This window comes from Haliotis cracherodii, unplaced genomic scaffold, assembly GCF_022045235.1.
Source record: "Haliotis cracherodii isolate W230 unplaced genomic scaffold, xgHalCrac1.p SCAF_25, whole genome shotgun sequence".
Taxonomy (NCBI): Eukaryota; Metazoa; Mollusca; class Gastropoda; order Lepetellida; family Haliotidae; genus Haliotis; species Haliotis cracherodii.
The window spans coordinates 7,723,178-7,739,201 of NW_027266281.1; positions in this window are offsets into that span (position 1 = coordinate 7,723,178).

Genomic DNA, 16,024 nt, shown 5'->3' on the forward strand with positions numbered 1-16,024 from the left:
CAACTGGGATACAATTACATGCATCAACCCGATCCCGTCAGTCGCCTCTTACAAAAAGCAAAGTCGCCTTTAACCGTAAACATTGGTTGCTGAAGACATATTCTAACTATATATATTTGAAATGAACAATGACCAATGAAAGCTTAACAAATTGTTATACTTGTTCGGGTGGTAGGGTAGCCTTATGGGCAGAGTGCTCGTGCTGAAGACCCAGGTTCGATTCCATTGCTTGAATATTTAGAAAACGGCGGATCGATTCAATCACTCTCTCTCTCTAATACTTCTAATACAATGTTTCATGAGAGAAAACTTCTAAAATAACATTGCGTGAATTCTCTGTATGCAGCAGGGAACACATTATCTTAAAAGAAATATAAATTTATGATACATTTCATAAACAAAGCTATTTATAAATTGCTGGTATATAATTATTAAGATGTGACATCGCTGGGGGATGAAGTAGAAGTTTAGAAGCGTTTCATGGTGTACCGGTGGCACGTGCATTACTTTTGCTTTAAAAAGTAAGTTGTCTGACAATCACACCCAGCAGTAATTCTGCCACACAATGACAGCATGTAAACAATTAACCATCCAATTGATTATTGATCAGTATGTCAAACAGGGATATACGTCGTTGTGGGCAAACACCCAGTCAATCAGCGCGACCATCCGATCAATTAAAGCAAAACACTTGTTGCCAATGGCGCAGGTCAATCCAGTGTTTGACAACATGAACATCGATTCAAACAATTGAGATACGATGAACCAAGTCATCAACACGAACTCTTAAGTGGCCTCTTAGGACAACCTGAGCTCGGCGTTAAACAAGCCTTCTCATGTTAGGAGATTATGTTTGCTACGTCTTTGAAGTGAATGAAAAATTTGTTGGAGGAGATATTGTACTTGGTAAACTTTGGGGTAAATATTGGCTGATATAAAGTTTCACGAATTGTATCAAATTGTATTGGATATTTTTTAAGAAGAGACGTAAACGACATGTTAACATCTCCTAAAATGTACATATTTACACCGAAAAAGACCCTGATGATTTCTTTCATATATAAAAGCAACTGAGAACGCGCGTGTGCTGTGCGATCTCACTTATATATAGGGGACCTTAGAACATAAAGTTGAGAATATAAATCACAGAGTTGATGGCGACAGTTCCAGTATTTATTCTTGAGCAGATGTGATCAAGATACATTCAATACACAATTTCAAGTCATTACAATAATAAAGATGTACATAAGATATTATATGATATTACAATTTTACTTTTATTTAACATAGAGATGATAATTGATTGTTGGGGGAATTAGCATGGTAGAGTTGACAATGGCGGGAAGATGACTGGCTATAGTTGATCATTTACATATCACAATTAACAGGATACTGAAAATAGAAAGGACACAGTTAAACTCGAGACGAAACACATACACATAAGATTACACAGATATACAGACTACCACCTTTGCATCTATCAAGATAATGAAGATTTATGTATATTAATAATATGGCTGAGATATGTACACATACAAACAGCTGGAGGCTTACGATAGGTATTGCCCTTGGCATTTCCTTAACTAGCCTATCTACAATATTATCAATAATATTAACATTAACGATAAATGTGCGGTAACTCAACAATGTTGAGATCTGTATAATACACTTAAAATACAACTATTCACAACAACGTATGACATACAATTAATGATAATTGTTAGCAGTATAATAGAAATATGAACTGCATTTTATAATTAATTGCAACAACACTGAACAGAACATTATAAACACAAACATTCCAAATGATTACTTACCTTGTACAACGACAACATAAATACATTACCTGTACTCAGTTCAAGTGAGATAACTTCACTGCATATTTAACCAGAGTTATTTGGTCTAACTTCAAAACAAAAAGTACACATGTAAATAATTTGAACAAGGGAAACCAGCTTACCTTAGAACATAAAGTTGAGAATATAAATCACAGAGTTGATGGCGACAGTTCCAGTATTTATTCTTGAGCAGATGTGATACCAAAGGGGCATCTGCATGGTTTTATATAGTTGGAGCTGGAACTACGCCTTTACTGTTATTGGTCCAAAGTATGTAACGCCACTTTTGATTGGATAAGAATTTCTGACCTAAGGCTTGTAATGACTGACTGATTTCCCAAGTTTACTAATCTACTGTTGACATTAACAATAAGGGGATTACTTCTAAAAACAATGCATTCGGTATAATGTTTGCTTTGCGGTAATCCTTTGCCTAAGGGGGATAATTAGAGGTGACGGGTAGGTAGACACTGACAGTGATTGAGCTTCGCTCACTAGCAGACGTTGACGGGTATAGAATTAAAATAGCAGGGGATTACGTTTGGACAATGGGCATGTTGACTTTGTGCCTATGGGTATGAATTTGGACGGCTTATTGTTTATGTAAGTAGGATGTCACATGAAAAAGCCTGGATAACATGTATCAAGTAATATTAAGTTTATATAAAAGTAAAATAATAAAAAATGAAATAGAAGTAGAATAATAAAGGTAGCTAATTTTAAATGTACAGGAATTTGGATATACAGGTATATAAGATTAAGTTGGGAATATTTTATTATAATATAAGCTGTAGTTTTGATAATTTGTATTAAAAATAAGGTAAGGAATTTTGAACGAATTGGGACAAATATATACACGATAACAATACCCCGGGGCTACACGAATCTTTTGTCCTCAAAAGAAAAACAATTTGCCTACTTTTGTTTAAGAATGATTATTGGGGTTTAATCGTACAACTTCATAAATGTTGTGATGCACTAAGAGAATATTAACTGAAAATGGCTGGCTGGGAATTTTCTTTATGTGTCTACCCGCTAAAGCTGGAATAGGGATGATTTCTGGTACTAACAAGGATTGATTTGTGATTTTATTTGTAATTGTAAAGTTGGGCCATTTGAGATGAAGGAATGGGGAGAAATAGCCTTGAACTTTAAGGTCAGTGACAGTAGAAGGGGCGTAAATAAACCAATAAGAAGGACATAACGACAATGACATAACTGGGATTAATTCACAAAGAGATCCAGTTGATATTTCAATCATAATGAAAGTGTGGTTCGATCTCCTTTTGTATAATTTGTATAAAATAATACAAAGAATGAGAAGACAAATAAACGACAAAGCAATAGGAATGTTATCATACCCGGATTCTCCACCAACTGAGAACGCGCGTGTGCTGTGCGATCTCACTTATATATAGGGGACCTTAGAACATAAAGTTGAGAATATAAATCACAGAGTTGATGGCGACAGTTCCAGTATTTATTCTTGAGCAGATGTGATCAAGATACATTCAATACACAATTTCAAGTCATTACAATAATAAAGATGTACATAAGATATTATATGATATTACAATTTTACTTTTATTTAACATAGAGATGATAATTGATTGTTGGGGGAATTAGCATGGTAGAGTTGACAATGGCGGGAAGATGACTGGCTATACTTGATCATTTACATATCACAATTAACAGGATACTGAAAATAGAAAGGACACAGTTAAACTCGAGACGAAACACATACACATAAGATTACACAGATATACAGACTACCACCTTTGCATCTATCAAGATAATGAAGATTTATGTATATTAATAATATGGCTGAGATATGTACACATACAAACAGCTGGAGGCTTACGATAGGTATTGCCCTTGGCATTTCCTTAACTAGCCTATCTACAATATTATCAATAATATTAACATTAACGATAAATGTGCGGTAACTCAACAATGTTGAGATCTGTATAATACACTTAAAATACAACTATTCACAACAACGTATGACATACAATTAATGATAATTGTTAGCAGTATAATAGAAATATGAACTGCATTTTATAATTAATTGCAACAACACTGAACAGAACATTATAAACACAAACATTCCAAATGATTACTTACCTTGTACAACGACAACATAAATACATTACCTGTACTCAGTTCAAGTGAGATAACTTCACTGCATATTTAACCAGAGTTATTTGGTCTAACTTCAAAACAAAAAGTACACATGTAAATAATTTGAACAAGGGAAACCAGCTTACCTTAGAACATAAAGTTGAGAATATAAATCACAGAGTTGATGGCGACAGTTCCAGTATTTATTCTTGAGCAGATGTGATACCAAAGGGGCATCTGCATGGTTTTATATAGTTGGAGCTGGAACTACGCCTTTACTGTTATTGGTCCAAAGTATGTAACGCCACTTTTGATTGGATAAGAATTTCTGACCTAAGGCTTGTAATGACTGACTGATTTCCCAAGTTTACTAATCTACTGTTGACATTAACAATAAGGGGATTACTTCTAAAAACAATGCATTCGGTATAATGTTTGCTTTGCGGTAATCCTTTGCCTAAGGGGGATAATTAGAGGTGACGGGTAGGTAGACACTGACAGTGATTGAGCTTCGCTCACTAGCAGACGTTGACGGGTATAGAATTAAAATAGCAGGGGATTACGATTCGTTCAAAATTCCTTACCTTATCTTTAATACAAATTATCAAAACTACAGCTTATATTATAATAAAATATTCCCAACTTAATCTTATATACCTGTATATCCAAATTCCTGTACATTTAAAATTAGCTACCTTTATTATTCTACTTCTATTTCATTTTTTATTATTTTATAAGCTGTAGTTTTGATAATTTGTATTAAAAATAAGGTAAGGAATTTTGAACGAATTGGGACAAATATATACACGATAACACAACAAACAACTGCCCTGATCCTAAATCATCACGAATTCTGATTTTTCCCAGCTTGAGGCCAGGCTGTACCTGTAACGTAATTTTGTCTCGTTCACAGTATACGTAAACAAGAAGAGAGTTCCATTTGTTTGATCACTTTACTGGAGAGAACCAGCGCGAAATGATAATAACTAAACAATTATTGAAGAGGTTGAAACAGGGACGTGTTAATATTGCTTGTTTGTTTGTTCTTTAAGGCCAGCAATATTCCAGCTATATTAAGGCGGTCTGTAAAAAAAATATCGAGTATGGAGCAGACAATCCAGTGATTAACATAATGAACATCGATCCACACAATTGGGATACGATGACATGTATCAACCTAGTCAGCGAGCCTGACCAACCGATCTCGTTTTACGACAAGCAAAGGTTGCTGAAGTCGAATTCTACCCCGGATTTAGGGGGGCGTACTTATAAATATTCCTGGTTCTGCTTCTGATTGTGCATGTGCACTGGTACAAGGGACCGTCTGTTATACAGGAGCGCATCATAGTACAATGTCCTCTATCTCCTTCCAAGTCTTTATTATGCTAATGAATAAAGGCTGAGAACGTTTGAAATTTATTGAATGTGAACAAATGCCTATACAACCCATCGTATGACTACCCCATGAAGTAGTCCTTGTGCCAAGTAGGCACGCTGGTCGCTCTGGTGGATCGGCTTCGACCCGTTGCTGGTGCTGGTGGTATCAGGCTCCAGTGTGGGTGGGTCTCTCAGGGTCTCAGAGGCCGGTGGTGGCGACTGACTGCTGCTGCCGTGACTGAACTGGGTGGTGTCTTACGCCGGTGTGTGCTTACTGACATCAGTACCGGCGATGGTGTGGGCTCCGCTAGAGACATGGGGTTGCTGTCGAGGGCAGGTAGTTGTGGTGTCATGATGGGTGCTGGTACAGTGATGCGGGTTCCTATGTCGTCATAGATCGATCCGGGTGTCGGGTGGTCATTGTGAACTAGGCTGAACTTGTGCAGGAAATTCCTATTCCGAAGTGTGACTCGTCATTCTTCATCGCGTATTTGTAGTGTTGTCGTACCTCCACGATACTGCCCCTCTTGTCCAATTTGTTGTGGTCCAGTCTGATTCTGTACTGCGAGTGACGGAAGGCGTTTAGTGTGATCCGCCCAGCTGTCAGCTTTGCAAATGTTGCGTTTGTGGTGGGGTTCGACCCTTGCTTTGAGTGTCTCGCGCCAAGTCTCGTGTGGTCTGTACTTGTCGGGGATAATCGGGATGAAATCGCGTTTCAGGCGGCAGAAGACACATATTGCTGGAGATATCTTCGTGTCAGGGTCAGGTGTGTTAAGATATTGTATTATCACTCTCACACAGCGCAAGTATCAAGTTCTGCATGCAGGCTGGTGCTGTCAGTGATAAGTCGTTTCATCGTCTTCACTCCCATTCTCCACACGACAGTTGCTGTAGGGGAAGGTCACCGAACATAGGCGTTGGTGTACGCGCCATCTGTGCAGGAAGGACCTTGTCTCGGTCGAGATAAACTCCGGTCCCCGTCCGATGCGAGCTCTTCTGGGGCCCCGTACATCACGAAGGGACGACGTAAGTGGTTTATGAGGCTGGTGGCGCCACCTGTGGACGTCGAGATGATCGGCCAGTTCGAGTTGGCCCACCGTCCTGAGGTGGTGTACGCCCCTGTGTACGAAAAGTCTGAGCACACTGCCTGTAAGGACGAAAAAGCCGGGAGAGGTGAGGTTGACGTACGGCCGTGGACAGGACAAGCCTTTCATTCACTTATCACACATGTCATCGTACAGGTGGTGATTGAGGTGGAGTGTGCATAACTCGTCGTCCGCGCTGGCCATGGTGACGTGTGACCGAAGGCTGCCGTCTGCTCGTCGTACATCCCGTCGGTCTCCCCTGACGGAGGCCTACTCGGTCAGCCGCCCAGGTGCATCTTGTCAATGGGATTCTGGCGGCCACATTTCCAGCACTTTTTTCCATCCCCGGGGCACTGTGAGGTGTCTTGCCGTGGCCAACCTCGCGGCAGTAGATGCATACCCCTTCATGCTTTCTCCAGCCTGGCTCCTCCCTGGTGCGAACGTCTTGCCGTATCCCCCGTTGATACGAGCTATTGATCGCATCTGTGCCCTGAGGGCCGAGGAGGTGTGATGCCGAGCGCTTTTCTAGAATCCTTGGCCTCGATATACTCTGTCATGTCCTTCAATGGCATGGCCTGGTTTTTTTCACCGAGCAGGTCAAGTTGTATGCCGTTGGCAAACACATTGCGTAGTATCTCTTCCCTGAAGTCGTTGCATGTGTTCGCCTGCCCATTAATGTGTGGAATGGTCTAGTGTGCTTAAAACCCTTCTCTGATTCTACAAGTCAAGGTCTCACTTATTATATTCACAAAAATTGCAGGGTGAAGTTTCTTACATATTTGAGGGTGCCAACCCCCTCCTCCCCTGAATCCCCTATATCACTTATTCTTATTTGCACTTATTTGCTCACCCATGAAACCAGAATACTACTCGACACAAATCTCAAACGCATTGAGAAAAGGGTGGGATATCAAGTCAATTGCTGAAAACATATCGAAAAGAAAGTAAAGTAAATATATAAAGGAAACTTTGATGTACACCATTATTTGTTTTGATATAAATGTTGCTCCTAATTCGATTCTATATGGGTCCTGCATACCACATCGCTGAGAACTGAATACCCTCTAAATAGACCGCTTTAAGAAACTAGACTTAAAGTTGAAAATCTTGTGTATGCACAAAATCTGTGAGCCCTGAAATTACTTGAGAATGCAGGTTATTATTATATGTTTTCTTATTGTATACAAGGAATATCTAGTGTTTAATCCACAGTTTATATTTGACTAGATTGTAACAGTGTATCTAGTCATAATCATTATATCTTAGTTATAAAGTATATCAATTGTGTAATGCTACTGATTATTTCTTTGCATTACAGTATTATATTAACTAGTTACAACACATAAGTCATTCTGTGTTGAATATTTAGGTCTCACTATACATGCACGTCGCTGTCAGCCACAGGGTATGTATGATATGTTTATTATCCCCAGCCCAACAAAGTTGGCGGGGGATATAGAAATGGGCTCCGTCCGTCCGTCCGTCCGTCCGTCCGTCACGTTTCGTTTCCGGAGCATAACTCGGAAACCGATCAATATTTTTTCATCAGACTTTGCAGGCCTGTCAAGTACATGCTGAACTAAATTAGATTAAATTATGTCATAAATTCTGCAACAGGGGCGGGGGATATAGCCACGTTAGTGGCAAACTCTTGTTTGTGTCTGATTTGTGCAAATATCTGAAAGCAGTATTTAATATTATATCAAAATAAGTAAACTGTAAATATGTTAATCATATGCATGGCTACTAAGCGCCACATGATGTTTTGTACCATACTTTCATGAAATATATGATTATGTTATATGCATTGAGAAAGTTCATAGACACAGAATATATATATATATATATATATATATATATATTTACACTGTTGTAATAAATATTCTGTGAGACATAATTTTAATTGGCATCATGGTGAATTTGTATGCGCCTGTATACATTATCATCTATTATGACTTATTGTGCGTTATACTTATTGTATAATCATGCAACCAGTTTTTTGTTGGCTCAGGGGACACCCTATGCCAGCCGGTGTTGTATCAGATTTGCTACTTTGCTCTGGCGATATAGAAGCTAACCTCGGCCCACCTACTCTCGAAGACGTTCAAAACACTTTCCTCGAAGAGATTCGCGCCGTCCTGTCAAAACGGACCTGAGTAATCAAATTAGTTCAGTCAAGTCGGACGTCCAGACACTATCAGCCAAGTGTGGACAGATTGAAAGTCAACTAGCCACTACTCAGTCGGACTTGAACGCACTCCAACCGAAAAACAGTATCATGTATGACGACAAAGATGCGCTGACGGAAGAGGTCGACAGGATACAGAACAAGATTTCAGATGTCGACGATGGGCTCGATAGGCTGGAGGCCTTCAGCCGTAGAGACAACGTCGAGACTTTAAAGCAAGGCCTGTATTGAAGGAGGTCGGTTATGGCATCTCCAACAATCTCACCTTTCGCCCACGTGAACGTCTGAATGGTATTTCAAGCAAGGAAAACTGATAACGAAACCAACATGAGACGGAACAGGCGGCCAGCACATCGGAGACGGGATCATGGACCTCCAGACGTCCGTTTGTACGTGCCAGTCGTCGAATTGATGGACGGCGAACCGACGGCACTTCAACCAGCTAGGACAGTGGCCAGGGCCTTTTTTTCACAGGAGCTATGTCCAAACGACATCGGTGAAATTGAGCTTATGTCGTGAAAATCACAACACCATAAAAGTATCCACATTTCTTCGTCTATTAACTTATAACATAAATGGCCTCTCTAGCCAACTTTCTGATCTTGACTTTCTTAATTATTTACAAGCATTGTATGTCTAGTTGAAACATTTTTGTCTAACGAAGAACCAAATAGTTGGTTATCATGATATGTAAGTTTTTGTTCACCTGCCATCAAAATATCCAAATACGGTTGATGTGGTGGTGTTTGTGTCTGAATAAAGCAAGCTCTTGATGGTTTTTGCACCATTATGCAAACCTACTAAGATAATGTTGTTTGTCTCAGGCTATCAAAAAATATTCTTAAAATTGATTTTGTCATTGCTCTAGTTTGTGCATATATTCCTGCAAAATAATCTACTTATTATGATAATAAGTCATCAAAGTGTGCTATAGACTAGCTTTTTATCTTTTTTATCTGATTTATTACCTGATTTATCAGATTGTGATATTGTATTATGTGGAGCCATGAACGCCCATTGTGGTAATGAGAATAACTATAGAGACTTTAACCCAGACAGCAAACAGAATAGAGGTTATCCTTGTCCCGGGGATACCACCCTGCCATTTGAGGATAGAACTTCACAAGATACCAATATGAACAGATTCGGTTGCACGCTGTTAAACTTATGTGATGTTTTAGACTTCTGTATTGTGAACGGTCGAATGGAGGGTGACACTAATGATGAATATACATACGTCAGTAGCCAGGGCAGAAGTGTTAACGATTACTTCATCCGCTCTATGAATTGTTTTCACGCATATCTATGTTGAATGTTGGTGAAAGATAAGACTCTGATCATTTTCCACTAGAACTCAGTTTCAAATATGGCGATGACGTAGAGTGAGTGAGTGAGTTAAGATTTAACGTCACATCGGTAGTATTTCAGCCATATCGTGACGAGAAGTACATTAATAATACAAATATTTAGACTAAATAAAAAGTTGTCAACGAAGGACAGTACAATAACTAGGATATCACAGATTCAATTTAAAACTAGTTGAGAATATATAAAAGCCATAAGTATCAGCAACACAATATAAAAATGGGCTAGGGATCGTCAGTAACTAAATGGAGATCCCCATACTAGGGACCATGGGGACTTACAGTACCTTTGCTTCCTGCATGGACCCCGGCAGGATTTATATCATCCCTTCAGCCACTGGCGATAGATTAACAGTTAAGCCTAAGATTTAAAATGACAAAAATGCTACGTTTTAAAAGTCTGGTATGCATAAAAATACTTCGAATGACGTGGAACTTACATACACTCTTAGGGGGACAATAATTTTACGCTACTTCAACGCCCCTCGAGGGTATAGCCACTAACAATCTAAGTTATATTTTAGCACTACCAATATATAAAAACATATTATGTACATCCAAATTTATGTATTAAATCAAATTCCTTTAAAAAGTGCAATACTAAATGAGAATTAACTTGACTAAAAAGGTCCTTGACTGTTTTGACACTACAATATTTATCCCTTGTGATGGAAAAATCAATGCAGTCAAGCAGGACATGCTTGACCGTGATTCTTTCATCACAAGGGACACAAACGGAGGATCCTCACCTTTTAATATATACTCATGTGTATATCTGCTGTGGCCAATACGACATCGTCGCATTATGACCTCTTCAAATCTGGACTGACAGCCCAAGTAGGTGTAACCGATAGTTGGTTTAATTTCATGTGATTTATTGATACCTACTTGAGTGTCCCACTTCTTTTGCATTAGATCATGGATGTAAGATCTAATCACGGGTTTATGATCAGTGTATGGAATAAGAAGTGGTGTCACAGATTTGTTGAGTGCTGCCTTTGCATCAGCATCAGCCATTGTGTTACCAGTGATACCAACATGGCTTGGTAACCAACAAAAGACGATGTCATATTGGCCAGTAGCAAGATTAGTAATTAATTCGAGAATCTGGATTAAAAGTGGATGTTTGGGTGACATATTTTTAATCGCCTGAAGGCACGAAAGTGAATCAGAAAAAATAATGAATTCTTTATGTTTAGATTGACGACAGATATATTTTAGTGCTGTGAGAATGGCATGTGCTTCTGCTGTAAATATGGAACTGTTATCGGGTAATCGTGAAGATATTGTTCTGGATCCAATGACAGTGGCACTAGCAACTGCGCCACCATCCTTGGATCCATCTGTAAATATAGATTTATAAGTGTCGTAAGTGTTTCGTAGTTGATGTTATTCTTGTTGGTAAATTAATTGGTTAGTATCTGATTTCTTTAGTTTTGATAACGTGAGGTCTACTTCTGGCTTGACCATTTGCCAAGGAGGAGATGAGAAAAGTTTAGTAGGAGTATATCTTGGAGTGTAATATCGGAAGCTGATATTGCAGATTTTATTCTGATTCCGAGTGCTGGAGTGAGTGTTGATTTCTTATTGTAAAGATCCTCGTAGAGAAGATGAAATATGCATTCATGCTGGATTGGACTGATTAGAATATAATTTAGTGATGTATTGTAAAGACAATTTTAAATGGCGTTGTTTAAGAGAAGGCTCATCTGCTTCAATATAGAGACTGTGAATGGGAGACGTTCTAAAAGCTCTAAGGCAAAGCCTCAGGCCTTGATGATGGATGGTATCGAGTTTTTGTAAATTACTTTTGCAGGCTCCACCATAGATGATGGAGCCATAATCAAGTTTTGAACGGATTAGTGACCTGTATAAGTGTAAGAGGGTTGTTTGATCCCCTCCCCACTTTGAATTAGAAACAACTTTCAAGAGATCAACTGCCTTCAGGCATTTAGCTTTTAGGTATTTAATATATGGAAGGAAAGTTAAGTGGTTATCAAAAATAAGTCCCAAGAACTTGGCCTCCTTAACAACTTTGATAGGAGTGCCATTCAGAAATAGTTCAGGGTCCTTATGTGGCTTATATTTTCTCCAGAAATGTATACAATTAGTTTTTGATTTAGAAAATTTAAACCCGTTTTCTAGACACCACTTGTGAATATTATTGAGACATAATTGTAATTCCCTTTCTATTGTGTGCATATTTTTACCACGACAAGATAGATTAAAATCATCCACAAAAAGTGATCCATCAACTGAATCATTTAAAACTTTTGACAAACTTAATTTTTATACTGAATAAAGTGACAGACAAAATACTGCCTTGTGGGACACCCTGATCCTGCTTATAATGATCAGACAGGGTAGAACCCACGCGGACTTGAAATTGCCTGTCTGTTAAAAACTGTGATATAAAATGAGGCAGACGGCCTCTTAATCCAAAATCATGAAGATCTTTTAAAATAAATTCCAGATCGACACAGCATGTTGTTTATTTACAATGGAATATTTAATGAACGATTCTAAACGCACTAAGTGATCGATAGTACTTCTGTTTTTTTCCGGAAACCGCATTGTATATTGGTAAGAAGAATATTTGTTTCCAAGCACCACACTAATCAATTATTTACCATGCGTTCCATAGTTTTACAAACACAGCTAGTGAGAGATATAGGTCGGTAATTTGATGGATCAGAATGATCCCGCCCGGGTTTGGGTATGGGGATAACAATGGCTTTATGCCATGAAGGTGGAAATGTCCCTGCTGTCCAAATATCATCGAATATATTCAACATAGTTTCAAGACATGATTCTGGCAAGTGTTTTAGTAGCTGATAATGAATATTATCAGCGCCTGCTGCTGTATCATGAGCTTGCCCTAAGGCAGTATGTAGCTCATGTAGTGAAAATACCTCATTGTAATCTTCACCATGATCAGATGTAAAATTTACTTTTTTCTTTTCCTGTTGGAGCTGATATTTTTGAAATTCAGGAACGTAATTTGAGGAAGACGAGTGTTGAGACAAAGTTTTCCCAAGTCTATTGGCAATATCAGATTTATCCGTTAGCAAAGTATCGCCATCCTTTAGATGGTTTACTGTAGAATTTGATCCCTTGCCTTTGATCTTTTTGACAGCGGCAGCAGCAGCATAAGATTGTTTGGATGAAGGTGTCCGGCTATCATAGAGTTTTTTTGCATCAAAGTAACTGATGTTGTTTTGACATTTGATTGTCAAAATGTCTTTTTCACGTGTCCAAAAAGGGCAGGATTTAGATGACGCTACATGTTGACCCTTACAATTTGTACATTTCAGGTCTGCTGTACAGCCTGAACCATCATGATTTCCACCACAACGGTGGCAAACAGTCGGACGATCACATGATTTGGAGCCGTGCCCAAACTTCTGACATTTGTAACATCGGAGCGGATTGGGGACATACACCTCCACTCCGATGTTAAAATAGCCCACCTTAATAGATTGTTGAAAGAGAAAAGGAGAACAAATAAGTATTGGTTGGAACGAAATTTTCACCATCTTTTCTATTGAAACGTTTCACTGATGTGACACTTTGTCCTTTAAGTTCCTCCAAAATGTCTTCTTCTGACATTTCTGCCAGGCAACGAGCTCTTGACTCGAATTCAACGTTCTGTGTTCGGAAACAACAACTTCTGTGTTTGCAAAGCTAGTACATTTTAAAAGATTAATAGCCTGCTGTCTCCGTGAACACTCCACCAAAAGAGAGCCGCTCCGGAGCCGTGAAACATTCTTCACCTCATCACAGATACCTTCAATGGCTTTAGATATGGCAAAGGGATTGATTTTCAAAGGTAGTTGATTACGTGATTCCACTACGATAAACGGACCCCAAGAATTTGAAGTGTGTGAAATAGAAGCATCGTCGTCAGATGAGAAAATCTCAGCTTCCAGACGTCTCTTCTTGTCAGTGCGGTTTGAACCAGAATGATTGTGAGCCATGATGAAAGTAATGTATTCAGCACCCCTGCTCCCCACCCACCATGGAGTGCTACAAAGAGCGATGTTTTCCTGCACCGGATCTCCAACATGCAAACATCAGGGATACAGAGGTGTTATAATCCAGTAAAAACAACATGAATAGCTGTATTTGTCTAACAAATAAAATGCCAGGCTGGTTCGGCCCATGACAAGAAATTGAAGACATACAGAACTCAGAGGTCGAAAGTACCAGATTGGCCCATGAGACACCGCCTTCTGGCGTAAGACCTTAGGCAAATTATTCAATCCAAAATTGAGAATACACACAAGTTATGGACGGCCAAGGCCAAAATATACATTAAAATACAACACAGGTGTGCATATACAATATTACACACAGGGTCTGGCATGACCAGCCGATTGATAAGACCGAGCCCATCTTACCACCCGTCTAGGCGAAGTAAGGGTCGAAGTAGTGTGTTGGGCAAAGGAACACAGTTCCAGGAACCAGTGCCCTCAACTTCCAGACTCCCGTCCTCTGCCGACACAGGGACGCAACCCACGGCAAACGGGCTGCCCACTTTGGTCGCCTCTTACGACCAGCAATGGGGTGCTGTGGAAATATTCTACCCCGGTTCCACAGGGGGGAAGAGCTAATAGCACTACCCAGCACTCACCACGAGGAGGTTGCTCTTCACGAGTGCCCGATGACGTAGAAGACCAGCAGCTGAGAATTTGTAATGTACATTATGATAAGTACATTTGATATGATAACTTCAGTCTTCAGGTTTTAGATAAGTTATGATCCACTAAGTTATCAGATCGTCTGTTGTTAGATGTTGGAGAAAATGAAGATATAGCTTTAAACGATTTTGTAAAAATAATGTTAGAATCAGCTGATTGTATGAAAACATGTGTCAAATATCCACATACTCCCAATAGAATAATATTAAATGGTGAATGTAGTTCTGCTAAATGTGCCTGCAGGAGAGTACTTCGACAGTTCAGACGACATAGAAATGAACATTCCAGAAAACAATATTGTGCAGTTAGGAATAATATATGCAAACATGTCAGTGGTTTAAATTTCTAGTTCGACAACATAAAGTAGATACATTTTGCAAATCTCTCGGTAACCCGACAAACCTTTGGAAAGAGATTCGAAAAATTAACTCAAAGGCATATACCATTTACAAAATTAATCCCACCGAATGGTTAACTCATTTCAAAGATGCCTTCCATACTGCGGATATGTTTTAGAACTTAACCAGTTCTGATACAGACACAGATATATGTTATCATGATCATAATACTGATATTGATCGATGAATTCTTGATGCTAATATCACTGTTGAGGAAATTGTTTATTCAATGTATTCTCTGAAGAATTGAAAGTCCTCTGGACTAGATAATCTTCTTGTTCTTGAGATGCTTAAATTGTCTAAATAATAATGCCGTTTTGGGCAAACTATCTTAAGAAGATATATTCAAGTAGCCATTTCCCTCATATGCGGCCGAAAGCTATAATTGTACCTCTCCACAAAAAAGGTGACCCTAATAATCCAGATAACTGTAGAGGAATCTCCCTAAATAGTACACTTAGTAAAGTCTTTACATGTATTTTAAACAAGAGACTTATGCTTTGGCCAAATATGAGAGACAAAATTCTGGAAACACAAGCTGGTTAACATTATTCTACTACTGACCACATGTTTACACTTTATGCCATTGTTCAGAAATATCTATTAAGGCGTAAGAAGAAGCTTTATGTAGCATTCGTTGACTTTAAGAAAGCGTTTGATTCTGTTAATCGACATAAATTGTGGCTTTGCTTGAAAAATACAGGCATGAATGGTAAAATGCTACATAAAAAGTATGTACACAGATGTGAGAGCATGTGTACGGTTTCATGGTCAGTTAACCAACTTTTTCGATTGTGATCTTGCTTTGAAACAAGGCTGCTTATTAAGTCCTATGCAGTTCTCATTTTTCATTAACGAGTTAACATAAGATGTTGTCAGACAGAGGAAACATGGTGTTCAGCTGTACCTAGACATTGTAAACCATCTGGACATCTTAGAAAAGTTTACAGATA